Raw genomic sequence first — 12,169 nt, forward strand, 5'->3', positions numbered from 1 at the left:
CCTCTCTATGTGGACGTATCTGGGTGAGTTATATTTTGGCAATGTTCTTTATGTTGACACTGATGAAGGGTGACATTTTCTAAGAAAAATTAGTGGAACAAATTTGTATTTTCATACGAAAATACGATTTTTTGGGGCGTATTCGTATTTTTGCCATTTACTATGCCAAAAATACGAATTTTCGTATTCCTATTGATGGGACATTCGTATTTGTATTTACAAATACGAATGATTACACCATCGATAGAATGCGACAGAAATCACCATTCAAAAGAATGTTGGTTCCTGTTTTACTAAGCGGCCGTATTGAAAATACGGCCGCTAATTGGCGTAAAATGCCCGCGAATGGCCGTCCAAATACGGCAGGAAAATACACTTTATTTTCCTGTCATATTTGCAGCCTTCAGTGTAAAAAAAAATAAGATTAAAAAAGAAAAAGAAAAAAACAGCTTGGGGTCCCCCCCACAGCCGTAACCAGCACCAGGAAACACGACAAATAGGGGTTCCCTGATTTTTTTAAAACCAGCCCCAGGCTCCAGGTCCGGGGCTGGGTCCCAAAATACGGGGCCAAAATGAATAGTAGTCCCCCATATTTTAAGAACCAGCCCCAGGCCAAACCAGCCAGCAGGGTAATGACCCCCATAGAGGGAGAATAGAACGTGACGAGCGTAGCGAGCCCGCAAGGGGCTTTGTTGCGCTCACCATGCTGTCTGAGTCCGGGCAGTCGGGATCCCAATGTCGGGATCCTGACTGTCGGAACCCTTTACCACACCCTTCACAATCTATCCCTAAGTTGCACCTAGTGCCTAAATTTACCCACTCTCCTCCCCCCAACCTAACACTACCACTCCCAACACTTACATTTAGCATGTCAGCAGTTGGGATTCCAGCACCAGCATCTTCATAGATGTCGGCATTCTGGCGACGGTCTTCTGTCAGTAGTTGCGATTCCGGCGTCAGTATTGTAACGGCCAGCAACCTAGCACCAAACCCTACCCATAACCCTCTTTGTCCCTGCAGAATATCTAAATTTTACATGTCGACATGGTGAGCATGTCGTCATTTTGCAGATGCCGACAGTGGCGGTTTTAACCTATGGGCAGCAGGGCTGCAGCCCCCCAGGTAAAATCCAATACGGCGCATGCACCGAACAACGGGACCATGAATATGCTCACCGTTGCCCCCCTTCTTCCCATAGGTAAGAGCCGCAATTGAATGCCAACATACAGTATTCATTGCCAGCACACCATAATTGTGCTGTCGATGTGGTTATTGCCACTGTATATGTTGACATTATGACTGCATAAAGACGCATCCATTAATCACTAACTTAAGAAAATTGCTAAAAACAGTAAAATCATGTAAATTTTCACAATCCAAAAAATGAAACTTAAGCTGGCCATACATCTACAGATTTATTTTCAGATCTGTCTGGTTGGAACAAAATCCTGGTAATGGATGAGAGCAAATGACAGTTGACCATCTGCTTTGAATTGCTGGAAAACTGCCAAAAACTGTCACTCAGATATTACCAGGTTTTTTTTCCAACCAGCCAGATCTGACAATCGATCTGTAGATGTATGGCCAGTTTAAGATTTAAAATCCAAATTCTGAACTGCAGGACTATCTGAACAGGGTACAGATCAAATCTCTTCAGGAGTTCCGAACTGGTTTTTGTTTAGTTTTGGATCCACAAAACTTGGGTGGGTTTGGATTTCTAGTTGATGATGATGATGACTATCTATGGGCTTCTGTGGTTGTGTATTTATCCTTCTAGATGATGTTATTTAATCCATTAAGGTGGCAGCTATATTTTATGAAGTATGTCTGGACCACTGCATTCATTGCGTACAATGCAATGTGTGTTAAGCATCTGTGCGTGTTTGGGATTTAGGGATGCGAGGTCGGACTTTTAAAAATCACGGATCATCTGAGTTTAGAAGATCCGATTCAGAGATTTTCTTGATCTGGAACTCAGATTTAAAATTTAAAATCGTGATCTTGGGGTTTGGATTTCATGAGTGCACTGCAGTTGTTTTTTTTTTTTTGTACGTCTGCGAATGCCTTCACAACCATGATCACAGGGGGAAAACCATTAGGACTCGCTCACCATTTAATGAATTCTCCCCTGTTCACAAGCGCTAAGTGTCTAGACTCACTCGGCGCTGCGATGGCCGTGGGGAGAAGGAGGCCGCAGCTGACGTCAGCAACCTTCACTCCCAATGGCTGGGGAACACCTGCATTTCCTGGGTCAATCACCCAGTGAGCACCCATCACTGGCTGTGTCCTTACGAACGGCTGGCACATGCACACAGTGTACCATGCGCGGTCGTCCGGTATTTGCTTGTGCTGCAAATTCGCAACAGAACGAGCAAGGCTGAATTGGGCCCCATTATCCGAAGCATGGCCTGCGAAGCGAGCCATACGGGGTACGCTACACCAATCGGGGTGTTGTCACTGACAGAAAAACCTGCATCAAATAATACCTGAATTGTACCATGTTCCCACCCATAGGCTGAGCACAAACAACTTATTGACAGACAATACACATATTGTCGACCTATCATCCGTATCCTGCTCTGACAGCACAGACAGAAAGAAATGAAGTCGCAGTAATGAAACACATATCTCTGTTACCTGACTGTCCCCAGCTGGCGCTGTCCTGTGTGCCGGCTGCGGGAGGGGTAAAGTCCATGCAAGAACATTGTTCTCTGATACTGTATATCATCATCTCATCATTCTCCTCAGGTGGCCGAGAACGCACTGGCCCTGTGCTCAGCCTATGGGTGGGAACATGGTACAATTCAGGTATTATTTGATGCAGGTTTTCCCACCAATGTTGTCATGATATATTATTATAGATAGATAGCTCCAATTAATTCAAATAAACTAAACTATATTTTAATTGTTTCAATGTCAGACATGTAAAACATTATGGGCCTCCATGGGAGTTTTGCAAGTCACCCACCTGCGACTTTATGCAATTTACAAACGTCTTCCCTAGTGTACTGTGTATCCTGCCTCTCTGAGTCTAGCACTGCGGGTGTGTCTGAGTCTGGCTCTGTGAACTTCAGCACTGCGGGTGTCTCTGAGTCTAGCACTGCGGGTGTCTCTGAGTCTGGCTCTGTGAACTTCAGCACTGCGGGTGTCTCTGAGTCTAGCACTGCGGGTGTCTCTGAGTCTGGCTCTGTGAACTTCAGCACTGCGGGTGTCTCTGAGTCTAGCACTGCGGGTGTCTCTTAGTCTGGCTCTGTGAACTTCAGCACTGCGGGTGCCTCTGAGTCTGGCTCTGTGATCAACAGCACTGTGGGTGCCTCTCTGAGTCTGGCTCTGGGAAAATCAGCACTGGGGGTGCATCTGAGTCTGGCTCTGTGACCATCAGCACTGCGGGTGTCTCTGAGTCTGGCTCTGTGACCATCAGCACTCCGGGTGCCTCTCTGAGTCTGGCTCTGGGAACATCAGCACTGCGGGTGCCTCTCTGAGTCTGGCTCTGTGACCATCAGCACTGCGGGTGTCTCTGAGTCTGGCTCTGTGACCATCAGCACTCCGGGTGCCTCTCTGAGTCTGGCTCTGGGAACATCAGCACTGCGGGTGCCTCTCTGAGTCTGGCTTTGGGAACATCAGCTTTGTGGGTGTCTCTCTGAGTCTGGCTCTGGGAACATCAGCACTGCGGGTGCCTCTCTGAGTCTGGCTCTGGGAACATCAGCACTGCGGGTGCCTCTCTGAGTCTGGCTCTGGGAACATCAGCACTGCGGGTGCCTCTCTGAGTCTGGCTCTGTGACCATCAGCACTGCGGGTGTCTCTGAGTCTGGCTCTGTGACCATCAGCACTCTGGGTGCCTCTCTGAGCCTGGCTCTGGGAACATCAGCACTGCGGGTTCCTCTCTGAGTCTGACTCTGTGACCATCAGCACCGCGGGTGCCTCTCTGAGTCTGGCTCTGGGAACATCAGCACTGCGGGTGCCTCTCTGGCTCTGGGAACATCAGCACTGCGGGTGCCTCTGAGTCTGGCTTTGGGAACATCAGCACTGCGGGTGCCTCTCTGGCTCTGGGAACATCAGCACTGCGGGTGCCTTTCTGAGTCTGGCTCTGGGAACATCAGCACTGCGGGTGCCTCTCTAAATCTGGCTCTGGGAACATCAGCACTGCGGGTGCCTCTCTGAGTCTGGCTCTGGGAACATCAGCACTGCGGGTGCCTCTCTGAGTCTGGCTCTGGGAACATCAGCACTGGGGGGGAACATCAGAATAGGCCGTAACTCTGGGAGGTAACTCTGGGATGCGTAACTCTGGGAGGCAATGGATTCATCTGCCACCAGGCTCCTGCTCCCAAAGGGGGCACCTCTGCTTCCTTTCCAACTTGAATCAGTTAATAGAAAGCCGTCGATATCACTTATGTGGCTGACTCCCCCTCCTAACATCAATTTTGCAATTGGTCCTTCTTACAGGAGACAGACACCTTACTGATTGAGCTATTCAGGGGTCACCAATATTTATCTTGCTTCCGGGCAACTGGGACGAACTTACGCCGCTGAGAATAGTAATGTGACTCATGTTACATAGGAATGTAACTCGCTCTCAGATGTGTAATTATTATTGAAATAAATAAATGCTATTTATATACTCTCAGTATTATACAAATGTTGAGGTGCTGCAGCCAAGTGAATTGGAATAATTATTCATTAAGGGCTGTAAAGTAATTAGGGAAGAGAGATAATTAGTGGGGAATGGTTTTTGTTACACTGCTTCGCGGGAGAAGACAATTAATCATTGTGTCGGCAGTTCATAAACATACAGTATGAGAGTAGACGTCATTAGCGATATTGCAGCAGCGCAGAGAGAGTCACGGGTCATTAATAAAGTGGATTACAAATTCCTAACGAAACCTCATTATAAAAGTCGTTCTACATCACAAATGATGTTTTCTCATAGACATCGGTGATACAGCGACGCTTCTGCTGTAATTGAACAGGGAAATGAGAACGTGACAGGAGAATATGACAGTATAATTATACAATCGGACTAAGGTCGGCCAGGGAATGGGTCATTATGTCGACGCAATTTAGGTCGACATGCATTGGGTCGACCACTGAATGTCGACAGGTCTTAGGTAGACCCCTGAATTAGTTAGATGTGGCTAAGTTTACGTCGACTTTGTTCATGTTGACCTTTTGCTTGTGTTGTTCTTTCAATGTCGACCTAGAGTATGTCGGTCATTTTTAGGTGTAAACCTAATAACTGTCACTTTACTATGGGGTCTATGTCATAAGCTTTGGAGAGGGATAAAGCAAATGGAGATAAAGTACCAGCCAGCCCCTAACTGTCATGGCAGTTATGAGCTAATTGTCTGGTACTTTGTCTCTCTTCACTTTATCTCTCACTAAGGCTTGGTATGTAGAGACCACTTAATGTCCCACCCTATAGCTCACTCGGTATCTGGAGTCTTTGGAGAGAGAGAGAGACAGCAGCACATGATCACACACAAGTTCTTCTTATCTGTGCTGGTGTGCACTCATCCATAGCATGCTGCTGCTAGTCAGTGACTTAGGTGGTGATTCAGGTTGGCTCAGTGAGCAGTGAGATTTACTGCTTACCGAGCGCTGAAACGCCACCCACTGGGTGAGCGAACGTCCGCCCCCTGCCACCATGCGAATGTCCGCCCCGGCATGCGAATGGATGTGTACAATGACATATCCATGGGTGAAAAATCATTCGATGGTCGCAGATAAAACACAGTCTGATCTGACTTTTATCTACCCCGGAGATGGCTGAACAGATGTCAGCTGCCTGCCTGGAGCTGAGATCATCCTGTCTGCGTTCCCTGGGGAGCGGCAGCATTTTCCTGGGGACGCCTATAAAATGCTTGGAATTCCCCTGCCCCAGGCCACTCTTTCCCCCTTCCCTCCTTTACTCGTGCGAACACCCAGCGAATGCAATACTTGCAGAAGGCGTTCGCACATGCACAGACCCGCAGCATCGGTCCCCAGACCGAATCTAGCTCAAAGCGAGCCAACCTGAATCACCCCCTTAGGATAAGGCGCTGAGTAAGTGTGGGCGCCAGGGGTCTGCAGGGCTATTGATGTGCTGCACTGCCCTGCCTTACCCCACTGGGTTGCCGCCAGGTGTGTGGCCGGGACCCGCAGATCTACTTGTTTGCGGTCCCGGCTCTCCTGGCTGGCTCCTGATAATGGAAAAAGTAGCTCTCACAAAATGTCCGCCCCCTTACAGCAGACACTTTTTGAGGATTCTACAAATAACATTTAATGCCCCAGGAACATACTTATGTGCTTAGGGATGAATCCTCACAAGGTCAAATTGCATTTGGAATGTATTGCATAAAAAAATCACATTAATTATGTAAACTGTGCTGAGTAAGAAGAAAATAAATATCACAGATAATCTACTGTAAAGCTGCAAACAAGAAACCCTGTATTGCAGACGGCGATGTATAGATTTCAGGCGGTGAAGTTTGATTTGAGGACTCTTGAATAAAGAGCATGTGTTGATTGCGCTCAGTGAATGGCGCTCAGTGAATTCGCACTCTAAGAAAGTCATTGTCAGACACTCTGCAGAATCTGTCACAGCACGACATACCGTACAGTTTGCAAATTAAAGGCCCATACACACTGGGTGACTGAAAGCAGCTCAGTTTTGCAGTTTCAGCTCAAAAGCCGTCCAGTGTGTTCGGCCGGGCAGTTAGCGCTGCTGCGCACTCCCGCGTAATTGCCGGCCACTGCCGCTCATCTGCTGGTATTACCAACAGATGAGCAATGGGGTGGACGACTTTTCATAGTGTCCAAAATCGCTCAGTGTGTATGCACCTTAAGCTTCAGGTTTTTTGGGGGGTATCTCCACAGTTACTTCTAGTTCAAAAGATATTAAATGGAAAGTTTTCCATTTTAAAATACCCTTACGTCTTCCAGCTCTCATTACGGGAACCTTGTGAATTATTCAGCATTTTCATTTAATAGTGCAATTTATAAACGCTTCAATGACAGATAACAACATTGTAGACATAGGGGAGTGTTTTCCAGGAATCCCTAGAGTATAATTGTGCTGTCACCAAAGTATGTCTGTAAATGCAGCAACCGCAGCTATTCGCAGGAACTGCAGAATCAGGGATCCTGACGTTGGGGGTAATGATTGCAGTGTGCAAACTTTCTCCGACCCCCCCCCCCCCCCCTTTCCTTGGTGGGATAGCGAATACTTGCATTATAGCACAGGATGTGCCTAATCCACTGAAACAAAATATACACAGTATATATTCAGTATACAGTATACAGGTTGAGTATCCCGTATCCAAAATGCTCGGGACCAGGAGAATTTTGGATAACGGATTATTCCGTATTTCGGAATATTTGAATATTTCAATTATGTATTTTGAGTTATCTTGCATTTATGCTGTATAAACACATCAGACACATGGAATGCACACAAATATATTTGATTTGTTCAAAAAACAAGGTTTCAAAACATGAAACAAAATTTGTGTCCTATCTCAGATATTGAATTTGAATGTCAAGCAATCATTTTCTTGTACATATATAGTGATAGTTACATATCATGTCACCAGTAGTGCTGTTACAAATGTCCCCAGTGAGTTTTTAGCAAAAAAAAATATTTTTTGCACTTTCTGGAATGTGTGGTTTTCTGAATAATTTGGATAACGGATATTCGGATACGGGATACTCAACCTGTATATATATTTGGCACTCCATCAAGTGACAAAAACAGGCGTTTGCATGCTCCACTATATGTGGCCATGCTCCCCTCTTCCAAGGCCCTGCCCCTTTTCAGATACGCCTCTGGTGCGGCAGGTCCCAATTCCACAACAGACAAAGTTGGGAGGTATGTATATACACTTAGCATATAATACTGGCGGTCGGCAGTGCGGCGGGTGGCGTTTACCTGTTGTATACAATGTGACACTTCATATGTATAAGATAATATTTATTTTTAAAAATACTATACGGTATATTTAATACAAATATTTCTAATATAACACAACTGTGAACATAAGTTTTACATAAAAATAAAAATATATTGAAAGCATCGGCCTTTTAACCATGTTGAGCTAATGCATGTTGACATTTTAATGTGTCAACCTTTTGCCTGTCAATCAATAGTGATCAACCTTTTGACTGTTGACCTAGAGCACAGGTTCTCAAACTTGGCCCCTGGGGACGCCGCACGGTTCATGTTTTCCAGGTCTCCTGTGGAGTTTTAAAATATGACAGTTGGTGATACACAGCGCACCTGCTGGATGATCTGGAAAACCTGGTATGTGTGGGGTCCTGAGGACTGAGTTTGAGAACCACTGACCTCCAACCGCATATCCTCCAACATCTGAGGAGCAAAAACCGATACAAATTCAAAAAGGGGGTGTTGCCACAGGAAAAAAAGGTTATGTGGCAACGCCCCCTTTCCTATACTTAAAATGGGCAGTTGGACAACCAAAAAAAAAAAAGGTACAGGCCATAAAAAACACAGTACTGTACCTGCCTAATAGGTACAGTTAGATGGTATGCACTACCAACCCGTACCCGCATTGAGAATGGATTGGAGTGGAGAGAGGTGTTTGCCAGTGAGGCCAGATGCCAGATAAAAGGAGATTAATGCAATCTGGACCAGAGAGTGGATGAGGGTCCTGCATCCTGGGTGATGTGTGGTGTGATGGAGAGGGGAGGAGACAAGGATTACTCCAAATGATTCAACTTTTATTCAGACTTGTCCAAAAAGAAAAATACTTTTATGTTATTCCTACTGTTATTTGAACCTGCTGGGAACACCAGACGATTACCAGATGACGGCATGACTGTCAGGACTGTTTAAATGCCCGACAGTCGGGATCCCTACTGACGGGGCTATTCTCCATTGTGGGGGTCCACAGCCCCCACAGAGGGAGAATAGATCCTGTGGCGAACGCAGTGAGCCCGCAGCGTGGCGAGAACAACGAGCCCACAAGGGGCATCCTTGTGCTCACCCCCATGTCGGAGTACCGGCAGTCGGGAATCCAATGTCGGTATACTGACCGTCAGAACCCCCGACAGTTGGCCCGCAGTACCACGCCCCAGCAGACAGTGGTGGAACAGGAGACACATAGCACACAGCACCAGGTGGGTAGATGGGGTGAGAATGGAGAGACTTGGGCATTTGAAGTGCTGACAATTGTGATACCTTCACGTGATATTATAAAATAATTATTTCGGTAAAACCATTATCTGCCCTTAACCACCGGGCACTGCCACGCTGTAATGGATGTGCAGTGGCTGCGGGAAATATATTTAGTGATGAATATATATTTCTTATGTCCCGCTACTGATGACTGGCGCATCCTGTGGATCTTCCCCCACAGACAAGCAGAAGCATTGCCCGAGGCCGTCCTTATTGCTTAGCGCCTCCAATCTTCCTCCCAGACCAGGTGGTCTGGTTTATGTCCTGCGTCCGGCTGCTGTAACCAGCGGTGTCTGCAGATGACAAGTCCACAAATACATGAAGCACTTGCACAACTGTCTCATTTCAAGTCGGATTATGTAGAATAGTCTCAGATATGACAAATTGGGGGAAATTTACTAAGATGTGTTTTCTACTTAACATGTGATGTTGCTATGGGCAACCAATCAGAATCTACTTCTTATTTTTTTCGCACCCTCTAGAAGATAGTAGACAGGATCTGATTGGTTGCCTACAGCAACATCACATGTGAAGTAGAATACACATCTTAGTAAATTTCCCCCATTGTGTGATTCGCTGATATTATTCATTTCTGTGCTGCATCTCATTTACCACCAGTGCTCCGTGATGCTGTAGTTACAGTAGAAGATAGATCAGTATATTGCTGTTAATTAAGAAAATAATACATACTGTAGATATGAGAAATTTTTGACCCCAGACATGTGATGTCATACTGAGTGGGCGGAGCCGATGGGACTAGGAAGAAGAGCCGTGCCTGGAGTGTTCTAAGAATGCACTGAGTATATCCACGCAGTTTCCCTACTGGGCGTCATGGAAGCCAAATGCAGGTGCACTGTATCCAACCCACGCTGTATCCAACCTATACTGTATCCAACACACACTATATCCCACACTGCATCCAACCTGCTCTTCATCCCACACTGTATCCAACCCACACTGTATCCAACCTACAATGTATCCAACCCACACTGTACTCAACCCATATTGTATCCAGGGCCGGCGCCACAACTAGGCAAATCTAGGCATTTGCCACTGGAGGGCGGTATTTCGCCCCTCTTGCCGCCCGGGTACCTGTCCTGCGGCGTATATGTGCGTAAAAGTTGGCGGCAGCGGGGGGTCCCTGCAGTCAATAAGAAATAACGAGCGCTATCCGCCGGGCTATGCGGAAGCGCTTCTGTTTTGGAAACACTGGCCGCATGCTGATTGGCTGAGATTCAGCCAATCAGTGTGCGCCGTGCGACCAGTGTTTCCAAAACAGAAGCGCTTCTGCATAGCCAGGCGGATAGCGCTCGTTATTTCTTATTGACTGCAGGGAACCCCCGCTGCCGCCACCAGTTTTACAGCACCGCAGGACAGGTACCCGGGCGGCAGACACCGGGGTGCCCCCACCCCGACTTGCCTGGGGCGCTCTGGTGCCTTGCACCGGCCCTGATTGTATCCATTCCACACTGTGTCAAACCCACACTGTATCCAACCCACACTGTATCCAACCCACACTGTATCCAACACCCGCTATATCCTGCACTGTACCAAACCTGCTCTATATGCAACCCACACTGTATCCAACCCGCACTGTGTCCTACCCGTACTGTATCCAACTTTTACTGTATCCAACCCACACTGTACCCAACCTACACTGTATCCAACCCACACTGTATCCAACCCACACTGTATTCAACCTACACTATATGCAACTCACATTGTATCCGACAGACACTGTATCCAACCTGGACTGTATCCAACCCACACTATGCCCCACACTGCATCTGATAAGCACTGTATCTGATCTGCACTGTATCCAACCTACACTATATGCGACACCCACACTATATTCAGCCCTTTATCCGTCCCACACAATTTCCCGAGCCCTGTGGAATGTGGAGTAATGTGAATAATGGACACTTCTGCGTGGTGTAATGTGAATTGGCACTAATATATGCCACGCCCCTTCACCATGAAGCCACACCCATAAATGTTCATTGCGTCTTCGGCGTGCACTCTTCATATTTTCAATGGGAGGGGGAGGCACCAAATCCCTTTCTGGCTTCAGCACCAAAATGTCTACTTAGGGCACTTCTGGTAAATGGACAACTACAATCAGAAGGGGGACTTCCTTCAGGGGCATAGGTGGGCTTCAAATATAGACAATAATTTATTTATTTATTTATATACAGTTTCTTATATAGTGCAGCAGATTCCGTTGCGCTTTACAATTGTAGACAGTGATAAAACAAACTGGGTAACAACAGACAGACTTGGAGGTAGGAGGGCCCTGCTGCAAGCTTACAATCTATAGGGATATAGGAGGGAAACACAAGGACAGGTACCAGTAATAGCATAGCAGTCCCACCAAGTTACAAGTCCAGAAGGGAAGCTATATAATACATGAGTGCCTCAGAGGGTTTTGCGTGTAGAACTTAAATATGATAGGCTTGCCTGAAGAGGTGAGTTTTCAGGGAACGCTTGAAAGTTTGGAGGCTAGTGGAGTCTTATTGTGCGTGGAAGGACATTCCATAGGATGGGAGCAGCCCGATGAAAGTCCTGTAATAGTGAATGGGAGCTGGTGATCCGTGCAGAAGAGAGACGCAGATCTTGTGTAGAGCGGAGTGGTCGAGATGGGAGATATTTTGTGATAAGTAGAGAGATATAAGCTGGTGCAGTATGGTTAATAGCTTTTTATGCTAGTAGAAGTGTTTTATATTGAATACGGTAAGATACAGGCAACCAATCAGATTCTGTCTATCATTTCTAGTAAAATACAGAATCTGTTTGGTTGCTATAAGCATCTTCTCTTCTTTTCATTTTTAGAAGCTATAGTAAATTTACCTCTACATTGGGCTAATTGTAGTATCATACGGGAAGCCAGAGGTGCAGGACTTTGTACCAGAATAACCAGATTTTTAAAGCTGCAATCATTTTCAATGCAGGCCCTGCACCTCTGGCTCAGCGCAGGCTGTTACATTTAGCCCCACGGTGTCT

This window comes from Crinia signifera, chromosome 6, assembly GCF_055691185.1.
Source record: "Crinia signifera chromosome 6, ASM5569118v1, whole genome shotgun sequence".
Lineage (NCBI taxonomy): Eukaryota > Metazoa > Chordata > Amphibia > Anura > Myobatrachidae > Crinia > Crinia signifera.